Source organism: Eptatretus burgeri, chromosome 11 (genome assembly GCF_056783735.1).
Source record: "Eptatretus burgeri isolate ZD-2024b chromosome 11, Ebu_testis_v1, whole genome shotgun sequence".
NCBI classification, from domain to species: Eukaryota; Metazoa; Chordata; class Myxini; order Myxiniformes; family Myxinidae; genus Eptatretus; species Eptatretus burgeri.
Window position 1 is genome coordinate 22,382,182 of NC_140971.1, and position 24,611 is coordinate 22,406,792.

General features: G+C 41.9%; 1 long non-coding RNA gene across 1 annotated transcript in view; it reads left to right on the top strand.

Moving 5' to 3' along the window:
- The window catches only part of LOC147016655 (uncharacterized), a 28,516-nt gene extending 4,834 nt beyond the window's left edge, over positions 1-23,682 (top strand). The window contains exons 2-3 of the long non-coding RNA XR_015049143.1: positions 18,196-18,258; positions 21,940-23,682. This is a non-coding gene — a long non-coding RNA (uncharacterized LOC147016655). The remainder of the gene's footprint in view (positions 1-18,195; positions 18,259-21,939) is intronic.
- Positions 23,683-24,611: the final 929 nt, after the last annotated feature.

The following is a 24,611-nucleotide window of genomic DNA, read 5'->3' on the forward strand; positions in this document are numbered from 1 at the left end:
ACCCCAAGGTCAAATTTTCAAGCTTTAGGAACCATATCGTGTGGTATCTCAAATTGAACACCTCGATGAGTGCTTTCTAGATATGTCAAGCTTGAGACATTATGACGTCATTTGGTGACGTTATGAGGCAAAAGCATATTTTTCATGGTTACTCTGTAGAACGATTCTCATCAGAATCTCCCGTAGGCAGATATTCCTCAAGGAGTCGCTCCTGGTGGATAGCAGCTCTGTTCACCTCAGTGTGACCTTAAAGAAGTCACACATGGTCACCTTTTGGCAAGATACGGGTCACCCTGAGGGTGACATTGGTTTTATTTTTTTTGTCTGTTTGTTTGTTTGTCTGTAATCACGTATAAAAGATTCTGCAGAACACAGTTATCATTGAAATTTTTTGTAACTTCGCATATCAGAGGCCTATATAGGTCCCTTTCAGCGCACAAAATTTTGCAGGTCAAGGTCAAAGGTCAAGGCCACTTTGTCACAAATCAGGGGAGTCGACGAAACCCTTATTTTTTTAGTAATTTTGATCGGATCGTCTTCAAACTTCATGGGAATATAGTTCATGGTCTGTCGCTCAGCTGATTAATTTTTGGTGTCGATTGGCCTTGACCTTCATGGTTAGCGCCTGAGGTCAAACATATTTGACCCCAGGGTCAAATTTTCAAGTTTTAGGAACTATATCGTGTAGTACCTCAAATTGAACACCTCGATGAGTGCTTTCTAGATATGTCAAGCTTGAGACATTATGACGTCATTTGGTGACGTTATGAGGAAAACGCATATTTTTCATGGTTACTCTGTAGAACGATTCTCATCGGAATTTCTCGTAGGCAGATATTCCTCAAGGAGTCGCTCCTGGTGAATAGCAGCTCTGTTCACCTCAGTGTGACCTTAAAGAAGTCACACGTGGTCACCTTTTGGCAAGATACGGGTTACCCTGAGGGTGACATTGGTTTATGTTATTGGGTAGTCGATCTATCTACCCTTATTGTCAGGTTTTCCGTCGTTATGTCTGTCGGTTTGACTGTCCAGGCCAGTACTCAGTTAATCGTAGACCGATTTTGATGAAACTCTGGTGGTAGGTTCATACCATGACCGAGTTGTGCGCGTTTGAGAACCGTTGCTATGGACCCCTTGGTTGCCTCGCAACGGGCCTTCGAAATTTTCAAAAAAATATAAAAAAATTAAAAATATCGAAATTCAAAAATCAAACTATGATCGTTTGTGGGCAACATATTCAGCCTCCTTGACAAAAAATTTCAGCCCTCTCCCATGAAAACTGTCGGAGAAGATAGACTTTGAATGAATCCTGGTCAAAAAAAATAAAAAAAACGAAGTTCGTTATATCTCAGAGACTATGAGTCAGACACATGAAACTGGTGTGGTAGGTTCATGGTATGTCCGAGTTATGTGTGAGAAAGAACCGTTACTATGGATGCTTTTGTTGGCTAGTAACGACTGAAAAATGACTAAATTCGACTTGATCGACTACCCATGTCCGCCTACCCGCTTATTCTGTCTGTTGGGTAGTCGATCTAGTCGAAAAAAAATGTTTTTCAAAAAAAAAAAAAATTGAAATTTGTTCTACCCTTATTATCAGCATTTAAAATGGTGATTTCAGTTAATACAATGGCGATTTTGATGAAACTTGCTTGGTAGGTTCATACCATGATCAAGTTGTGTGCAAATGAGAACCGTTGCTCTGGACACCACCGTTGCCTAGCAACGGGACTTTCAAATTTTTGAAAAATCATAAAAAATGTATTTTTTTGAAAATCAAAAATCGGGCCACGAGTGACTGTGGGCAGTACATTCAGCCATATTGTCAAACATTTCCAGCCGGATCCTATGAAAACTGTCGAAGACAGACTTTGAATGAACCCTGGTCGAAAACAATAAAAAAAACGAAGTTCGTTATATCTCAGAGACTATGAGTCAGATATACATGAAACTGGTATGGTAGGTTCATGGTATGTCCTAGTTATGTGTGAGAAAGAACCGTTGCTATGGACCCCTCCGTTGCCTAGCATCGGCCGAAAAACCTCTAAATGTGGGGGTATTTTAACAAAAAAAACAATCTGCAGCATTAATTAACCCTTGAAGCTAGAATCATGAATTTTCTTGTGCTTAATCCTCAGGTCATTCCCCATCGAACGGGCCCATCGCGTCAGGTTCTTTTGGGTAGGCGACTACCCATATCCACCTACCGGCTTGTTTGTCTGACTGTCTGTCTGTTGGGTAGTCGATCCAGTCGAAAAAAAAAAAAATTAAATTTGTTCTTCCCTTATTATCAGTTTTTCCATCGATATGTTTGTCTGTCTGTCTGTTGGGTAGTCGATCTCGTCGAAAATGTTTTTTTTTTTTGAGATTTCTACTGCCCTTATTATCAGTATTTAAAATGGCGATTTCGATGAAACTTGGTTGGTAGGTTCATACCATGACCAAGTTGTGTGCAAATGAGAACCGTTGCTATGGACACCACCGTTGCCTAGCAACGGGACTTTGAAATTTTTGAAAAATCATAAAAAAAAAAATTTTTCGAAAATCAAAAATCGGGCCACGAGCGACTGTGGGCAGTACATTCAGCCATATTGTCAAAAAATTCCAGCCGGATCCTATGAAAACTGTCGGAGAAGATAGACTTTGAATGAACCCTGGTCGAAAACAATAAAAAACGAAGTTCGTTATATCTCAGAGACTATGAGTCAGATATACATGAAACTGGTATGGTAGGTTCATGGTACGTCCTAGTTACGTGTGAGAAAGAACCGTTGCTATGGACCCCTCCGTTGCCGAGCAACGGCTGAAAAACCTCTCAATGTGGGGGTGTTTTAACGAAAAAACAATCTGCAGCATTAACCCTTGAAGCTAGAATCATGAATTTTCTTGTGCTTAATCCTCAGGTCATTCCCCATCGAACGGGCCCATCACGGCAGGTACTATTGGGTAGTCGACTTACCCATGTCCACCTACCGGCTTGTCTGTCTGTCTCTCTGTTTGTTGCCTACAGGTCACAATTTTAAACCGATCTTCACGAAACTTGACCACATGGTAGAGTTTGTCATGAGGAAGAAGCCTGTTGTTTTTGAGGTAAAAAGGTCAAAAGGTCAACGTAGGCCAATGGTCAACAACTTACGTAAGTGGTATTTCTAAAATCCTCAATTTTCATCTGATTGACTTGAAATTGAAAAGGATTTACATATGAGGTCACTGAATTCAACCATATATTATTTTTGACGTCACCAGAGGTCAAAAGGTCAACATAGACCAAAACGTCAACATCGGCCAAATTTATGAAATCCTCAATTTTCATCTGATTGACTTCAAATTTGAAGAGGATTTATATTTCCGGTCACTGAATTAAACCAGCCAATTATTTTTGAGGTCAACATGGACCAAAAGGTCAACATAGGCCCAAGGTCAACAACTAAGGTGAAATTTCTAAAATCCTCAATTTAGTCCGGCAGATATGTGAAAAAAACGTGCCTTTAGTGATACAAGCATGAAATTTGGCACTCTGCTAGGGCAGTAACTTACAAAGATTTTTGGATATAGGGACATTCCAGATTCTTCCCAGAGCCAAAATGGCGGCCATTTTACAAAATAGCCGATTTTGTATTGTACAAGGAGGATACATGTGGATACAACTATATGTAAGAAGCATACCAGTGGTTTTATTTAGCTAAATATAGATTCTAGCAAATAAGAAATAGCAAATAAAGGTGACAAAGCGTGAATAAACCATTTATTTGGTCATTTTTTGGTGCATTTTTGCACTTTTGGATGGTTTTCTACAACAAACTCTTCAAAAAACTGTTATCAAGCACCATGGAATGACTGTTGTTCATTTAACACTCTTGAACTCAGAGTAAGTGCTTCTGTTTGATCCTAACATCAACTTACAGAGTCAAAATTATACAGTGGAACCTCTAGATCCAGGTAACAGAGTCTACTATGATGCATGGATACATGTGTACATGTTACATAATTATCATCTGTGATCTCTCTTGTCCCAGTTCTACTCTCTTGTACACTCCCCACCACAGTGACATAGAGCTGTGCACTGGAGTGCAGCCTTGACACACTTGCACTGTCCTCAGCATCCCTTTTTGCAGCCACACCTGAGTAGTTGCCGACATGCCTCAGTTGCCTCTGGGAGGGTTGTCCAGTATATGTCCCAGCCATTATCGGTGTGAACCCACCCCCAGTCACTGGGCGATGGGAGCTCTGGTGTGGACACCATCATCTGGCCCCAACAGTAGCCGGCTTGGTAGGTAGCTCTCTTGATGTGCTGTTTCAGGGCTTCACGAGTTGGTGGGAGAGCATCTATTGATCTGCCATTCTGGGTGAACAGATGCTTGCGACACTCATTGACATGTTCCTGGCTACTGGTGCGATCATATAGAACAACAACAAAACGCTCCAGTGCATCCATGTGGTCATCTACGGCTGAAGGAGTTGGCGTGGCAGCCAAGGCACAGAATGCTGCAGTGACATCAGTGACCTCATCACAGGCTTTCCAGGTTTCCCATGCTTTTTTCTTCCCCCTGCCTCCGAAGCTTGAAACGGTGTCGCATCCAGTGAGGGCATGGAAGAATGGCAAACCTCGACACTTGTTAGGTCCCAGTGCCACAGACATCTCGTGAGCTGCCAAGAACCTGAAGTTCTTTCCTGTGCCAAAAGCAACCCAGAGCTCATCAATGTCCAGATGTCCAGCTGCTGTCACCGCAAGGACCATGACATCAGTGTCTACTGTACAGATAGACACTTTGCTGTATCCCTGCCTCACAGCGTCTTCAGCATGGAGTAGCATTCTTGTGTCAGCCTATTCATGGCTACAAGGGGCAAGACCAGCAACATCTCGGGCCTGCGTACAAACCACATCTTTGTGGTGGGTGCTGATGATTTGTTTGTCTGTGTCTGTTGTTGCTACTCTGGTGGCTAGGAAGTCAAACAACTCCATCTTGTTCTCATCTGTGCGAAGAAAGGTCTGCCAGTTTCCAGGAATGGAACTAGATGGCTCGGCTCGTCTCCTGATGCCTTTGCCTCGCTTCTTCCTAGTGTCTGCCTTCAACATGTCTCTTCGGACTATGTTCGCGGCTCCAGCAAGATGAACACCATCACTATCAGCATCATGTTCACAGGCCTTGTGAAGGGCTGATCCGATGTCCTCGTTGAAAGCTAGCAGAACATCTCGGCCAGGCTTGTGCTCCTCCATGTCCAGAAAAGATGTCATGATCCGGTGCTTGAGTTTGGTCGAGTGAACACGTCCAGTCAAGACTGTTCCAAGCTGTTTCAGCCAGTTGTTGTACAGACTTGTTAGGTCTGCCAGCTTGAACACTGGTGCCACAAGAGCGTCCATGCGGGCATCATCGATGTAGGACACCAGTTCTTCGAGAGCTATGCCATGATTGATATCATCCTGGTCATCCAAGGTTCTCTTTGTGTGCCTTGCTTTGTAATAGAGGGAAACCAGACACTTCACATGGTACAGGGCATCTTGCGCCATCATATCTCCAGCACTCAGTTTAGCAATAAGTGGCTTGTCTTCTAGTTTCAGAGCACATTTCCTGACTCGTCTGTCCAGGTCAAAGGTAGAAGCTTTGCGCAAAGACTCGTTACCTGCTGGCTTGTCACAAAAGAAACACGTTTCGAGCAGTGACTCTGTGCGGTCCACACTCTGACGGGTATACTTTCATGTCACGCCTTCGGTATCCCCACTGGTTGTTTTCTTCTTCTCTGCCCGAATCAATTGAGTTTTGTTGTATTGTAGTCTGCACGAATCATGCCACTTAGTCCTGTGGTGCTGGAAGGTGGACTCAATACCCTCACCATTGTCCAAGCGGGACATGTCGAGAGATTTTGGCAAGCAGTCGATCTCACTGAACCTGAGGAGGTTGTCTGCCAGAGTCTGGTATCCAGACCCTCCTGTGCTTCGCTTGGAGTCAGCTGGACAATGAAGAGGCTCAGTGGTGTCCATCTGACACAGCACACATAGGTTCCAGTCTGTCTGGTTAATTGATGTAACAGATGTATTTGGCCCTCGCTGCTGGGGGTCTAATAGTTTGAAATGCTTGGCCATTGTCTTGAACCACCACCAATCAGTCACTGTAAAAATTGGGAAGAACCACCACCAAGCAGGGGATGAGTCTTTGGGTACACTACAGTGGAGTTATCACCTGAAAACAGAATAGCAGAGTTAAAATGTTTTCAACTACGAACCCCAGTCCAGAGGAGATGCATATATACACAATGGCGATCTTGGGTGATTGTCACTCGATGTCCCCAATAGGCCACCATACATTATTTCTTTGCGTTGGACAGGACCATGTTAAACCCAAATCAATATGAACACACCATTGTAGTTTGAACATTTCTATTATGCAATCATGAAAATGAATACAGTGAGTACATCAATATCGATTTCGCAAATTTATGCATTTAATCGTGACATTGCCAGCTACCAGTATGTAATTAATGATGGAAATATTCATGGAGTCTAAGTTCCTTTCACCAAATTTGATTTTTGATCTATTTATATTTCCAGAAACAATATTCAGGTAACATTCACATGCATGATCAAATTGCAGAGCTCTTGTTCCAGCCATGCATTATTGCGATGGTAAACTGTTATCTGTGTTCCTCATAGACCACCGTAGATGCATTTTTTAGTCAAATATGAAGTAGATAATGAAGCATATGCATACTAGTTGATAATAATCATAGTATACTCACTACATTGTGTTTTGCACCAAGCACATCTGACTTTGCTGACCTTGAAGGCAGAATTTGTTATTCGTGGCAGCCATTTTGTAAAATGGCCACCATTTTGACCCTAGGGGTAATCTGGAATGTCCCTATATCCAAAATGTTTCCTAAGGGTATGCTATAACTGTGTACCAAATTTCATGCTTGTATCATCAAAGGCACAAAACTACCAGAATATTTCACATATCTGCCGGACTAATTTTCATTCCATTGACTTGAAATTTGAAGAGGAAATGCATATTTGGTCATTGAATTCAACCACCAACGAGCCAAACCGGCGCTATGCATGAAGTTTCGAAAGTGAGGGTTCGTTAGGACGTCAATATATCCAGTGTTCACAATGTGATTTATCGAATTTCTTAAAATACAATGCTTCTTGTGACATTTTTTGTGTCAAATTCACCTTCTGAGGTAGTCAGCACGTGCAGAAGATGGTTTTACATTGCAGAAGCTATTTTCTCGGAGTGGAATTACGCCTCTCAGCGGTGACGGTCTGTCGACGACAGACGTAATGACGTCGGCGAATGACTGAGGATGTCATGACGTCATTATGCCTCTCAGCGGTGACGTCACACGTCACCATGCAAACATATGTAAAAATTAGAAAATCGCCAAAAATTCCCAAACCTGTCCGTGTGGCACGATCTCACAGAGCCCATACTGGTCATTAGAACCACAGAGCACCCGCATGCCGAAAGTGGCGACAATCCGTCCGGCAGTTTTGGAGAAGATGCGTCAAATTACACGCAGACGTTAACAGAAATAATATATAGGATTATTTTTGAGGTCAAATATGCTTGATGGATTTTGTAAGTATCGTGCTCTGTGCGGCGTCTTCTTCTGGTTTGTTAATTGCCGGAATCCTTCGGATTTCGGCAATTATGTTGAACGGTTGTGTGTCATTCTGTGTGTCTGTTTGTGTGTTTGTTTACCCTGTAGCAGCCACACCGTTTCAGCGATCATGACCAAACTGGGTACAGACGTTGGCCATGGTCCAACTTATACACTTGTCGTTTTTGGTGAATCTCGGTCAAAGGTCAAGGTCACCGAAATACCGAAATTCTTATTTTCGCAATAACGTCCGCTAAAATGGTCGTATCGACTTCAAACCAAATCCAAAATGTGCATCTTCCAATACTGCATCCAACCATACGTCTCATTGGGGTGTCATACCAACACCCTTCTTAGCGGTCAGGGGGTCGAATGTCAGGGGGGTCAGGTCAAAAAATTCAAATTGCGGTAAAAATGCCATTTCAAGTGTGATTGACTTCCAAGTTATGATCATGACCAAACTAAGTGCTATAACTCATTAAACAGTAGCACTATCGACTTATAAGGACCAAATTGATTTCCAGGTTTTTGTTTTTTCAGAGATCATGGAGATATGACAAAGTTATTCTGGCAATTCCTTGCTCAATGAGCAATTTCATTTGTCTGTTGGGTGGTCGCTAGAGTACCCTTATTTTCACTTTTTCCGTCTGTCTGTATGTTTGTATGTTTGTTGGGTGGTCGCTAGAGTACCCTTATTTTCACTTTTTCGTCTGTCTGTATGTATGTTTGTATGTTTGTTTGTATGTAATGGACAGCTCTGGAGGCCAGAGTAGTCAACCGATTTTGATGAAACTTGACAGGTGGGTTCACACCAGCATCCAGTTCTATGCTTTTGAGCACCGTTGCTATGGACACCACCGTTGCCTAGCAACGGGACTTTGAAATTTTTGGAAAATCCCCAAAAAATTATTTTTTCGAAAATCAAAAATCGGCTTCCAGGCTTTTATGAGCACTCCAATCAACCTTTGTCAAAAAATTTCAGCCCGCTCCGTCAAAAACGGTATGACTAGTATGCAATTATGTCGCGCCTACTGGCTTGTTGGGTGGTCGCGAGAGTACCCTTATTTTCACTTTTTCCCTCTGTCTGTATGTATGTATGTTTGTTTGTTGGGTGGTCGTTAGAGTACCCTTATTTTCACTTTTTCCGTCTGTCTGTATGTATGTTTGTGAGTTTGTATGTAATGGACAGCTCTGGAGGCCAGAGGAGTAAACCAATTTTGATGAAACTTGACAGGTAGGTTCATACCAGGATCTCGTTCTATGCTTTTGAGCAGCGTTGCTATGGACACCACCGTTGCCAAGCAACGAGACTTTGAAATCTTTGAAAAATCATTAAAAAAAATTATTTTTTCGAAAATCAAAAATCGGCTTCCAGGCTTTTATGCACACTATAATCAACTTCTTTGTCAAAAATGTTCAGCCCGATCCGTCAAAAACTGAATGGCTAGTATACAATTATGTAGTGAACACCCATGTCACCTACCGGCTTGTATGTCTGTTTGTATGTAATGGACAGCTCTGGAGGCCAGAGGAGTCAACCAATTTTGATGAAACTTGACAGGTAGGTTCATACCAGGATTTAGTTGTATGCTTTTGAGCACCGTTGCTGTGGACACCACTGTTGCTAAGCAACGGGACTTTGACATTTTTGAAAAATCATAAAAAAATTATTTTTTCGAAAATCAAAAATCGGCTTCCAGGCTTTTATGCACACTATAATCAACTTCTTTGTCAAAAATGTTCAGCCCGATCCGTCAAAAACTGTACGACTAGTATGCAATTATGTAGTGACCACCCATGTCGCCTACCGGCTTGTTTGTTTGTTTGTGTGCAGGATATTTCAAAAAGTTGTTTGATGGATCTGGAAGAAATTTTGTGGACAGGTTGGGTGTGTGACAAGGACGAACCGATTCGATTTTGGTGAAGATCCGGTCCAGATTCGACGACTAGAATTTTTTTAAGTGATTCTTCACCATTGAGAGATTGCGCCAAAAATGATATATAGCACGATATCTCAAAAGATTGTGGACGGGTTCGGACGAAACTTGGTAGACAGGTTGGGTGTGTAACAAGGAAGAATTGATTCAATTTTAGTGAAGATCCGAATCCAGATCCGGATCTGATAGATTTATTAAGCGATTCATCACCATTGAGAGATTGGGCCAATTCCTTGAATACCTCTTTCAAGGGGCTCTGTTTTAAGGTAAGTGTGTGTGTGTGTGTGTGTGTGTGTGTGTGTGTGTGTGTGTGTGTGTGTGTGTGTGTGTGTGTGTGTGTGTGTGTGTGTGTGTGTGTGTGTGTGTGTGTGTGTGTGTGTGTGTGTGTGTGTGTGTGTTGTTGATTGATATCTGCATGTGTGAGTTTCAGAATGTAGAAGGGAATCCTCCCAGGGCAGGTTCAAAGCATCAAATCTGTGCTCCATGGAGTGTAAATGTGGGATTTGAATGACGAAGCTGTGCTCGATGGAGTGAGGGACAGAAGCATCCGCCGAATGGACCCAGATGAAAGGCGCTGCTCCGTTCGCGTTGGCAATGTGGAGCTGGCCGCATTGGCCACCTGCCAGGACTCGCCCTTTGTCCTCGTCTGAGTCAGTCTGACGTAACAGCTGTGTGCAGCCGCCCACTCTCGATCACAGTAATAAACAACATGCAGCTGTTCGGGATTAGAACTAAAAAAATTATCTCGCGGTTAAAGGTTAAATATGTGGTTATAAGTTGTAACATTTGGAAGTTGTGTGGCGTGTGAATTTAAAAGCGGAAAAGAGGAAATTCATGGAACAAGTTTACTTTATGTTGAAGTCGAAGAGGACGGTTTAGTTAACACAATTTAACCTTTGATCGATCAGCCAGGTATCGTTTAGGTTTCATTCCAAACCTGACTATAAACTAGTCATTGGTGATTCACAACCTGTTACCTGCCTGACAGCATAAGAGTAGGCGAGGCATCTCTGACATCCTGAAACAAATTACCAATTGTTGCCAAAATCATTAATCACCTTCAGTCGAAAGTTTGACGAGGGCTGTGTTCGGTTACCAAGTTTCTTATGGAGCCCTCGCCAGATGGCTTAACTTTTGCATTCCAGTAATATAAGCACTCCATTCGAAACCGTTGATAAGGAACGGCTGGCTTGGCAAGCACGAGCTAACTGCTTGGAAACCGAACACAAAACATTTCCCGAGCGGTCGAGCCGACCATTCAGCCGATCCAAGAGACGGGACACTTTGTCCTCAGATCATTAACCCCATGCAACAACCATTGGGGATCCCTCCTTGCGGTGTTTGTACGGTCCAACGCAGGACGGGGATAAATCTTCCCCACTCTTCCCTGTTGCCCGGATTCGACAGAGCGCCGATCTTTGCCCATGGAATGGCCCACTCCCTCTCATCTTCCACACGAACTCTCAAATCACCACTCATCACATACAAACACTCAAATCACACACAAACACGAAAATCACCACACATCACATACAAACACTAAAATCACGACACATCACATACAAACACTCAAATCACGACACATCACATACAAACACTCAAATCACGACACATTACATACAAACACACAAATCACTACACATCACATACAAACACTCAAATCATGACACATCACATACAAATACTCAAATCACGACACATCACATGCAAACACTCAAATCACGACACATCACATACAAACACACAAATCACTACACATCACATACAAACATTCAAATCACCACACATCACACACAAACACTCAAATCACGACACATCACATACAAACACTAAAATCACGACACATCACATACAAACACTCAAATCACGACACATCACATGCAAACACTCAAATCACGACACATCACATACAAACACTCAAATCACGACACATCACATACAAACACACAAATCACTACACATCACATACAAGCATTCAAATCACCACACATCACACACAAACACTCAAATCACGACACAACACATACAAACACTAAAATCACGACACATCACATACAAACACTAAAATCACGACACATCACATACAAACACTCAAATCACTACACATCACATACAAACATTCAAATCACTACACATCACATACAAACATTCAAATCACTACACATCACATACAAACATTCAAATCACTACACATCACATACAAACATTCAAATCACTACACATCACATACAAACATTCAAATCACGACACATCACGTAAAACATTCAAATCACACACAAACACTCAAATCACGACACATCACATACAAACACTCAAATCACTACACATCACATACAAACATTCAAATCACTACACATCACATACAAACATTCAAATCACTACACATCACATACAAACACTCAAATCACTACACATCACATACAAACACTCAAATCACTACACATCACATACAAACATTCAAATCACTACACATCACATACAAACACTCAAATCACTACACATCACATACAAACATTCAAATCACTTCACATCACATACAAACATTCAAATCACTACAAATCACGACACATCACGTAAAACACTCAAATCACTACACATCACATACAAACACTCAAATCACGACACATCACATGCAAACACTCAAATCACCACACATCACACACAAACACTCAAATCACACACAAACACTCAAATCACGACACATCACACACAAACACTCAAATCACTACACATCACATACAAACATTCAAATCACTACACATCACATACAAACATTCAAATCACTACACATCACATACAAACATTCAAATCACTACACATCACATACAAACACACAAATCACTACACATCACATACAAACATTCAAATCACTACACATCACATACAAACACTCAAATCACTACACATCACACACAAACACTCAAATCACTACACATCACATACAAACATTCAAATCACTACACATCACATACAAACACACAAATCACTACACATCACATACAAACATACAAATCACTACACATCACATACAAACATTCAAATCACCACACATCACACACAAACACTCAAATCACGACACATCACGTAAAACTCTCAAATCACATACAAACACTCAAATCACTACACATCACATACAAACATTCAAATCACTACACATCACATACAAACACTCAAATCACTACACATCACATACAAACATTCAAATCACTACACATCACATACAAACACTCAAATCACTACACATCACATACAAACATTCAAATCACTACACATCACATACAAACACTCAAATCACTACACATCACACACAAACACTCAAATCACTACACATCACACACAAACACTGCACAAACACTCAAATCACCACACATCACAGACAAACACTCAAATCACGACACATCACATACAAACACACAAATCACAACACATCACACACAAACACGACACAAACACTCAAATCATGACATCACATACAAACACTCAAATCACTACACATCACACACAAACACTCAATTCACCACACATCACACACTCAACACTCAAATCACACACAAACACTCAAATCACGACACATCACATACAAACACTTATATCACGACACATCATATACAAACACTCAAATCACTACACATCACACACAAACACTCAAATCAAATCACGACACATCACATGCAAACACTCAAATCATGACATCACATACAAACACTCAAATCACTACACATCACACACAAACACTCAATTCACCACACATCACACACAAACACTCAAATCACACACAAACACTCAAATCACGACACATCACATACAAATACTCAAATCACTACCCATCACTCACAAACACTCAAATCACCACACCACACACGCATCACATATCCACACCAAACAGTTAAATATTGTTACGGTTCTGTGAAGCCGGTGTAACAGTTTAACTACCCCCCCCCTGGACAACTTCCCTCCTTGGGGGGGGGGAACTTGTCCGAGGATAAGTCGCCCCCCACCCTGGATAACCCCCCCCTCAGAATAATCAATACCTGATTAGAGAGGTATATATTTTTAGTATAAATCTATTTTTTGCCAGAGGGGGGAAAGTTATCCAGGGAGGGGGGAGACTTATCCTTGGACAAGTACCCCCCCCCCTCCGGGGGGGAAGTTGTCTAGTGGGCAACTCATCCTGTTGCACCAGCACTCCTCCGAGGTTATGTCATGTTCCCGAGGAAGTTTTTACCTCCACCACCAGAGGTTATGTTTCACCCCTCTCTGTGTCTGTTTGATTCTTGGAAAATCGAAGATCTTTCGTGTACAGTATATTGATTCGTCAATTTTGTTATTGGATTCGCTTGATATCCCTTATTGTCATGTTTTCCGTGTGTGTGTGTGTGTGTGTGTGTGTGTGTGTGTGTGTGTGTGTGTGTGTGTGTGTGTGTGTGTGTGTGTGTGTGTGTGTGTGTGTGTGTGTGTGTGTGTGTGTGTGTGTGTGTGTCTGCAACGCGAGGCTCCACAGCACAAACCAGCAAACCGATTTCGAAGAAACTTGGCGAACAGGTGCCTTCTGGTCTGGGAAGGTGTGCGTTTTAATTTCGTTGCCTAGCAACCACCTGTTGCTGTGCAGCGGCCGAAAAATCACGTACAGTATTTTCAATACTTGTCCTTCAGTTTTGAATGCAGAGAAACGAGACTTCGGAATTAAACACTTCGAGATATTTAGAAAATTTTACTCGAGCCGATTTTTGATTGAGGTTTTATTTTTCAAATGGTAATCCTTCAAAAATCGGGTGTCTATTCACCGTCATTTAAGGTGTGTATACAGTGTTTGTAAGGAACTACACCGTCGTTCCACCTTCGATCTCTCCTCGATCCAAACGTTATTGACCAAAGTGAAAAGGATCCAAAATAAATGCAATCACCGGCATTTCTGTCTTTGTGGATTTCTTATAATATGTTTATTTATTTTCCGAAAACGATTCTACGACCCACACACCACCTGCAATTATTTATTTATTTACCGAAAACGATTCCACGACCCACACTCCGCCCCAATTATTTATTTATTTTCCGTAAACGATTCCACGATCCACACATCACCTTCAATTATTTATTTATTGACGAAAACGATTCCACGACCCACACACCACCTCCAATTATTTATTTATTTACCGAAAACGATTCCCCACCCACACACCACCTTCAATTATTTATTTATTTATTTACCAAAACGATTCCACGATCCACACACACCACCTCCAATTATTTATTATTTAAAGTGGGAGTAGTGTAGGAAAGTGGGCGTGGCTTATGAAAAATATTGTGTGGCTCAGGAGGTGTGGTCAAACAAGAGCATTGAGAGAAGTTTATCGGGTTTTCCGTGTGTGTGTGTGTGTGTGTGTGTGTGTGTGTGTGTGTGTGTGTGTTTGTGTGTGTGTGTGTGTGTGTGTGTGTGTGTGTGTGTGTGTGTGTGTGTGTGTGTGTGTGTGTGTGTGTGTGTGTGTGTGTGTGTGTGTGTGTGTGTGTGTGTGTGTGTGTTGGCAACGCGAGGCTCCACAGTGCAAACCAGCAAACCGATTATTTTTCAAATGGTAGTCCTTCAAAAATAGGGTGTCTATTTACCGTCATTTTTTATGAGGACTGCCAGTTGGCAAAATACGCAATAGGAAAAATCTTGCCAAGCAGAGGAACAATATGTGAACCAATACATCATGGCAATGAATCTTCGTTGGTGGATCGGTCAGAATGAAAAGCATCGTATCGAGTGCTTCGATCCTAGCGAATCCCTCGTCGCCTACTGGCTTGTCTGTCTGTTTGTTAATTGCCGGAATCCCTCGAATTTCGGCAATTTTGTTGGTCGGTTGTGTGTGTCATTTGTGTGTTAGTTTACCCTGTAGCAGCCACACCGTTTCAGCGATCATGACCAAACTGGGTACAGACGTTGGCCATGGTCCAACTTAGACACTTGTCGTTTTTGGTGAATCTCGGTCAACGGTCAAGGTCACCAAAAAACCGAAATTCTTATTTTCGCAATAACGTCCGCTAACATGGGCGTATCGACTTCAAACTAAATCCAAAATGTGCATCTTCCAGTTCTGCATCCAACCATATGTCTTATTGGGGTGTCACACCAACACCCTTCTTAACGATCGGGGGTGGAATGTCAGGGGGGTCGGGTCAAAAATTTCAAATTGCGGTAAAAACGCCATTTCAAGTCCGATTGACTTCCAAGTTATGATCATGACCAAAATAAATGCTATAACTCATGAAACAGTAGCACTATCGACTTATAAGAACCAAATTGATTTCCAGGGTTTTGTTTTTTCAGAGATCATGGAGATATGACAAAGTTATTCCAGCAATTCCTTGCTTAACGAGCAATTTAATTTGTTTGTTTGTGTGCAGGATATCTCAAAAAGTTGTGGACGGATCCGGATGAAATTTTGTGGAGAGGTTCGGCATGTGACAAGGACGACTGATTATATTTTGGTGAAGATCCAGATCCGGATCCGCCTCCTTGGATTTTTAAAAGTGATTCTTCACCATTGATAGATAGTGCTAAACCGATATATCGCAAGATATCTTAAAAAATTGTGCATGGATTCAGACGAAACTTGGTGGACACATTATGTGTGTGGCAAGGATGAATTGATTCAATTTTGGTGAAGATCCGAATCCGGATCTGCATACGAGAATTATTTAAGGTTTAAAGTGATTCTTCACCACTGAGAGATTGGGCCAAAAACGATATATAGCATGATATTTCAAAAATGTATTGGGCCTGATATGTTCTCGTGGATCAGGCATAACATGGCGGAGGTATGTGCTCTACTAGTTCAGGGGTTTCCTTATTTCTTGGAGTAGGAGGCTGCCATTAAAAAGTAGCAGGTTACCATCACAGCGAGAAAAGAGAGCGCAGCTGTATGGCCGGGATCCATGGCTCACTTAGGGCCCTGGAAGCCGGAAGATCCTAGATGGCTGGAGATGCATTCTAGCATGATTTCTGACATGAAATAGTTCTCATTATCATGCTGTTGGGGTGGAAAACTCCACCAATACAAGTGGTTAGGCCTGCACTGGATGTCATTGCATTTACACAATGACTGACTGACTGGTTGACTGAAATTCAGCTATACTGTATAGTTATTTCAAGCAGCTTTTAAACAGGGTTCATTAATTTAAGGCCATGGTTTAGGGCACACCAAGGTGTCTGGAAGATGGAGTATCGAAGCCCTTTAAAAGAGTCATTTTAGCAACATTTGGGCCATACCTTAGTTCTTAATAGGGAAATGATACTGCACATGATGGAGTACAGTGAGCAATCTGAAGTAAGTGTGTGACATAATAATAGTGTAGATGAACTAGCATTCATTTAGGAAACCATATTTCGTTTCTCGGATGTCAAAACAGGGGATGTAGAGATTTCGTGGTGACAAAAAAAAATCGAAAAATTGGCGCTGAAGTAAGTAGGCGGCGACCTTTGACATTTTTTCTCTAAGTAGATGGCTGCGGGTCGCCGGTAACCGGCTTCTAAGGAAACCCCTGCTAGTTTCATTGGTATCCGTTTCAGATAGCCGTTCCCTTATGTCTCGTGGATTTATGGGATAATATGCATTGCGAGGGCTTTTAGGTTGGTCTTTAATCCCACTCCGTATTCTTTTATCTATTTTATTTTACTGCACACATGACCTTTCCTTCATGCAAGCATGCAGACCATGGCAACAGATATCTCATTGGCATATGCACGCCATTTCATGTTGAAACCTTGCACCATTCTCCAACGACACATCACCTCATACCTTTGCCGCACTATAATCCCAACGCTACATTTCTATTACCATCGCAACATCTTCATAATAATCCCCACATCATCGGACCACAGCTCAAACTCGCCTACACTCCCCACTGACGCCTCAGTCTCGACTATGGCTGCCATCACCATCACAAATTCGCCGCACTACAATCGCTACGCAACACCACCGCTGTCATCACTCAACTACCTTAAATGGCAAGTAACCTTTATTTTGTGGGTTTGACACATTTTCTTTCTTTAAACCGGTGGACCCGTTTTAATATCGTTAAAACCTGGATTGGATGGAAAGTACCAACAATTTCAAAAACGCAATGTTTAGCTTCCATTCCACTCTCATGGATTCACACACAGAGTTTCAGATTTGACGCGATCTCTATCCGATATGCAACGTACCACTCTAGTCTGACTCTATTAGTTGGGTGACGTCATGAGCTTTACCCAACTGACCAATTTCTTCAATCCTCATCTGTATGCAATCTATGCATCGTCACTTCCTCTCGTCTACCATTTGTCGTCACCCCAAATCAATCGGAAGGCCTATTTGCTTTCCAAATCACTCTTCGACTTATTACTTATGTTATATTTATCGGTACTTATGAGTATTTTGAATGGTACGAATCGATTCGGATTTTTGTCGTATACATGATGTCCACAAATTACCGTTCCAACTTCAAACCGTAATAAAAAAATGAATGAAATGGGATACAATGATGCCGTTTGATTCTCGTGAATGAATGAACATTTCTCAAAGTTTTATTGTCAAGCTTTGTCATGATCATCAGGTAGCATTCATCACCATTTATCATCACCTGGTCTCTATAAAACAGGAAACACTGCTCTTTATTGTGTGGACTCTATTTGCAGCAAATGTGACGTCACGCATCACAGGCGACAACTGGAAACGAAAAAAGTAAATAAAACTTTGAGGTAGGTAGGTATGTATGTATGTATGTATGTATGTATGTTGTCTAACTTGGAACCTCCTCATCATTCCTGATTAGTGAACAAATCAAATCATGTTTTTACCACATTTGATTAACCCTTTGTGTGCTGCATTGTTTATGGCTGCATGGTTCCCTGTTGCTTAAATTATTTTTTTCATAGGGCTGTGAATTTCAAGTGGTATTTGCAAAAAAAACACAACTTGGGGTCAAGTTGGATGGTTAAATAAAATTAAAACAAAAATTTGTTTCCATTTTTAGATCTTCGTGGAGGATCTCTAAGTCTTACTCACGTTGTTCTTCATCTTGTTCTTGTGGACTTTTTTGTTTCACAGCCTACAGTTTTCATCGAAACTTCCAGAAATTTGGCATATATATGTAACAATACCCTGCGCAGACAGTAACCATCTCCGATTTTGAAAATTCCTCCAAGAAAAAATGTTATGACGTCAAAATATCTCCGCTAATGGAAATCGCCAAAAAAAACTATCTCCGAAACTTGGCAAACTTTTTGAATTCTGTTTGCGGGAATCGAACAGGGCATTAGCAGAGATGAATTACAGCACATATGATACATCACTATGACGTCATATCAATTTTTATGACGTCATTCCTATTTTTTGACATTTTTTGTTTCACAACTCAGAGTTTTCATCGGATCTTCGTGAAACTTGCCATGTATATGCAGAAAGCCGACGCGCAGGCAGTAACCATCTCCGATTTTGGAAATTCTTCCTAGAAAAAAGGTTGACGTCATAATATCGCCGCTAATGGAAATCGCCTATACCAATTATCTCCGAAACTAGGTAAGCTGTTTGAATTTTGTTTGCGGGAATCAAGCCGGGCATTAGCACAGATAATTTATCGCAAACCTGATACATCACAATGACGTCATATTCGTTTTTATGACGTCATCATTAAGAGGACTAGGATCTTAGCTCAATTGAGTTTGTTTTTTTATCTCATCACAAATCTGTGACCATAGCACGCAAAGTGTTAAAAAAAAAAACATTTTCGATTCCTACCAACCCGTTTTTTGTCACTTTCAACTTGCTATGCATGAACTACCATCATCACCAATGACCATCACCTCCCTCTGGACCAGCAGGAGACAAAGGAGTGGCCCGTACCCTTATAGATACTCTGGGCTGGACGTTCTAGCATCTCGCTTGGGGCACGACATAGCCCAAGCATTCCGCTCAACTGCGACCCCCATTTAGTGTCCAGCGCATGTTGGTCGTTGGAAAGCACCGCCAGATGCCCTCACGCCACATTACCTCCCACAAAACACCTTTGATCCCTTCAACATCAGAAAACCACCAAAACTCTTACTCACAAACAAAATACTCAACACAACCATGCACAACACCACAAAGCACTGGCTGGCCAACTACCTATCATGCAGACAGCTCAAATGTTGCTGGTTCATGCACCTTAGGGTTTCCTTCCCTTTAGTGCATGGATATAGCCTGGTGTTGGCTCAGTGGTTAGGGTGGCGGCTTGGGATCCTAGGGTCCTGAGTTCAAGCCCCGTCAGCCGCTGAATTAATACACCAGGGGGTTGACTCAGCCTGTCATCCTTCTGAGGTCGGTGAAATGAGTACCCTTTCCAGTGTGTGTACTGGTAGAGGGGCACTGCATCAGCGACACAGTCGCGCTTCAAGAAGTGATAGCTACCCCGGCAGCTAAGCTGCCATACGACCACCAGTGCATGGATGTTGTTTGTGGTGCCAAATCCAGCCCGTTCTATAACGACTGCAATCCAAGGTTTGCATTTCACGTGTCTGAACGATCGTATCGGTCGGCTGCCACTCAAATGGATCTTTGTCAGTTGGGGTCTGTGACTTCCGAGTGACGTTACATTGACCACATAAACAGTGTAACATTTTAAAAACTTGTATTTCAAGCAAACAGATGCAAAGTCAAATGAGGAAGTTCAGCATTACATACAATGTCTAACTCCAATTCCCAGGTTGAGTTGTTTCTGCCCAGTGTCTCTGTCCTGCCAGCTCAACTCACGCATGTTCATCTCGTCTACCAGGGCTGTTGAACGATTGAGTCTTGTCGCGATGTTCTCTCTCATACGCTGGTCCATCTAGGATGATTAAAGAGCTCAAAGGAATTCTTTCCCGATGCACAATCTTAATGAGTTTTATTCAACCTGATTAAAATTGGCTCCACGCGTTAACAACTGTTTTGAACATTAATACCTTGTTCACTCATCAGATTTAAATGGAGCATGGGGATGATGAAACACACGGCTCATCATATGTTGCCCGTCTCTCTACACCTCCCTCCCGTGGGTTTATATAGTATCACAGAACAATCCTGTGCCTTCTTGTAACTGTGATTCTCGTCCATACTGGAAGTTTTGTCTGAAAATGTTCCAGCATCTTCACGAATCTCATCAGGCAGTTTACATACAATACTGCCATCTACAGTCAAAATTAGCTCATTACATCAAGCAGTTTATATTGCAATTTACTGATCTGTGCTAAACAAGACTTATAACAAGTAACCATCAATTTTAATCGTTCATTTCCAGGCATTTACTAATGCTTACTCACAAATACCACAACATCTAGCTTTTAACTGACAATATCAAATATCATAACCACTTATCAATTACCCTCAAGGCTCAGTCCTCTCTTCCACACTCTTTAATCTTTTCATGCACAACATTCCACAACCACCTGAGAGCATACATACAAATAGCCTCATATGCGGACGATATAACCATTACCTCTACTCATAACAATATAAACTTACCAAACAACGACAACTCCACAACACAACTTCAACCCTTCCTCAGCACTCTACAAACCTGGCTCACCCTCAACAGACTGAAAGTAGCCCCCTCAAGCCTCAAGATCAACAGTCACTCTTTTAACAAATTACACGAAGGAACATAGCGCTGCACCACACATCACACTGAACAACATCCCTATCCCACACAGTCACCAAACAAAAATACTCAGCATCACTTTGAACACATCCATGTCATTCTCAAATCACATCACAAGCATTTAAAAAAAAATGCACTCACAGGCTGAACACATTTAGAGCACTCACACGCACTGATTTCGAACACCACAAAGAAACAACATCACAAACATACAAACAGTACATTCGATCAGTCACTGACTACGCAAGCTCATATTAGGCCTCCAGCCGATCAAAGACACTTCTCAACATCTTAAAGACCATACAAAACAAAACCCTTGGCATCATTACAGGTTGCATATTAACAACACCTCAAGCACCTACACACAGGTAAAAATGCTAAAAATGAAAGAGCACTTGGAGATGAGAGGTGCACAGTTCCTTGCAACGGCAAGTGCCAACCCTAATCACCCATGCCATGACATGTCCAACCACCCACAGACCCCTAGACACATGAGAATTACACCACAAAGACACTACAATGCCATCCTTCAAAACATCCCCCAACCGAACAACAACTCCAAAAAACAACGATACCCACATCACCATCAACGCTATCAATAACCAAGGCCCAAACAGTATCTTGGACACAAAACACCCATCTATCGATGACACAGAGAAACACAGGATGATAGGGGTGCCTTTGTCGTGTCCCATAAGACCCTTTGGATCTCCCTCTGATTCCAGCTCGAACTGCACATTGCCCTTTGTCATGTCGTTCTCAGAAGGATTTCCATCGAGATGCATCAGCCCACACTTCAATTCGGGGAACGAAAAGAGAGAGGAGGAGGTGGTGTTTCTGGGTGTTGGTTTAACTGAGGCAGTCATTTTGATAAACCACCCCTTGAATAATAGCTCGTATGTATGCACACCTTGTTTCTCTGCTTCTTTTCCCTCATTGAGTGTCTGTGTGCCCCTTCTCACTCATTGAGAGCGTCTGCGTGCTTCTTCTCCCTCAATGAGAGTGTCTGCGTGCTTCTTCTCCCTCATTTTGAGTGTCTGTGTGCTTCTTCTCCCTCATTTTGAGTGTCTGCATGCTTCTTCTCCCTCATTTGGAGTGTCTGTGTGCTTCTTCTCCATCATTGAGAGTGTCTGCATTGCCCCTTCTCCCTCATCATTGAGAGTGTCTGTGTGCCCCTTCTCCCTCATTGAGAGTGTCTCCATGCCCCTTCTCTATCATTTGGAGTGTCTGTGTGCTCACTTTCACGCAGAGGTTTTAAAGGTCACTCATGAGTGGCTTGTGTGTATAGCACGAGAAGTATGACATTGGGATACATGAACAAACAACAAGGAAATAAACATAGTGTTGTACATAAGATTTGATCCTTGGATTCGACAAGGAGCAAGTGTTCAGTGTAAACCCACAGCCCTCTTTCTCTTGTCTGTGGCAAACCTTTGTTTGGTTAAAATATTACATTTCATGCAATTCACCGACTAAAAAGATTTATTGCCAAAATTCTTGGGCATGGATGTCATTTTCACCCACACCACAAACTCTTCCGAATCCAAGAGAACCCACACGATTGCCCTTTCGTGAGTCACGTCTGATATGTACAACATGTCGTGCATCTCCCTGAAGGCCTTTTCTATTGTTTTTATGTTGTTTGAAAGCTTCTCTGAATCATATCATTCTCCCCATTCCCTTTTCCATCAGCTGTCATTCCTGCCACCAACTTGGGTGTTTGTAATTTGTTGGTGTGCAGGATTTTGCAGTTTCGTCTTTGGGGTTCAGTTCCAAGTGGGTTTTGCCTTCAGCTGTTACTTGCTTTGTGATAGGGTTGTGGAGTGCTTGGTGAAGCCCCAGGTGGCTCCCACCAGAAAAGAGCTGTCAAAACGACTCCAGAAGTAGCGAACGAGTACCCTCTCTCTCTCAAGGGGATAGATGTCACATCTGAAGTTCAAACCATTTTACCATTACCTCGACATGAGGGTGTCATGGCGGTGCTGTTATCTTTCTGGCAGAGGCAGGTTTCCCAAAGAAACTTATTTGTCCCACTTGACTTGTGGGATATACAATTAGTTATCATTTTGGATTTTTTTTTTCTACATATGGTAACTAATCTTGAATCTTACAATCAATGTCCACATTCCTTTTATAATCCACTTCCATATTCACTTTAAGATCTAAGAAGGAAATTTAGCCAGATTGCAGGCACACAATGGCTTCCTATTTTTGAGAGAAATATTGGGCTTCTTTAACTTCCATAACCCAAAAATTAGCAAAAGGGACGGTGTGTTGGGATACAGTGCCCTCTACTGGCATTATGACAAGGACTGCGGTTTACTGCACGAGTAAAGAAAATTGTATTCTCAAGATCAGGCCAGTTTTGCGATGTGGTCTGAAAAGTTCAAAAGACTGAGCCTCTTCCAGTGGCTGAATATGGATATAGACAAGACAAGTGGGTTCATTTGATGAGCCATCTAAAGTGACAAGGTGAGTGTAAGATATTCCAAGATTGAAGGACATGTTCCATTTATCAGACCGACATCTCATCAATTCCTAATCAGCAGAGAGTGACAGAGCTGCTGTCTGCCTGTCAATGGGATTAAGTACTGCACTTCTGAATGTGGTGTTGTCTGCAAACAGGAAGAGAGGGTTTTTTTCAGAGCAACAGAGAGGATGTTTATGTTGATGATGAACAAAATCTGGCATCTGGCCCAAGAAATTGCCTTGTGGTACTCCACCCCACACTGGGGGAGGGGGGAAGAGAGAGAGAGAGAGAGAGAGAGAGAGAGAGAGAGAGAGAGAGAGAGAGATATAGAGAGAGAGAGAGAGAGATAGAGAGAGAGAGAGAGAGAGAGAGAGATATATATATATATATATATATATATATATATATATATATATCCATTAATAGCAACTCAGTCACTGCATGAGTGAAGAAAGTCAGAAATCCAGGTGTGGATGTCACCTTGTATGCCACAACAGCTAGCAAGCTTGGCTTCACCAAAAATGTGTCCAGGGAGATTGTCCTGATGTCTTGTTTGAGATGAAGTATCCAAGCATTGCTAAGAGATTAGCAGCTGGGGTTGAATGACTGGAATGGAATCAAAATTGATGATCAATGATCAGGCTCTTTGAAAACAGGAAAAACGACATCAGCAGCAATGATGGATGATTCCATAAGTTTGCATATAATTAGAAGTATACGGTCTGTAGTTAAGAGAATCTGTTTTTCTAACTCTTATTTTGGCCAAGAGTGATGCTTGCTGACTTCCAGGTTTACAGGATGTGGCCAAGGAGAATTACAGACTGAGTAATGCACACAGAGGAGAAGCAAGAGCAGCAGAGGAGGACTTGAGATATGAGAACCTGCCATAATGGATACTGACTGATGTCATCTGGGGCCGTCTGTTGCCATCTGTGGTATAATGATGTCAACTGCCACTGGGGTAG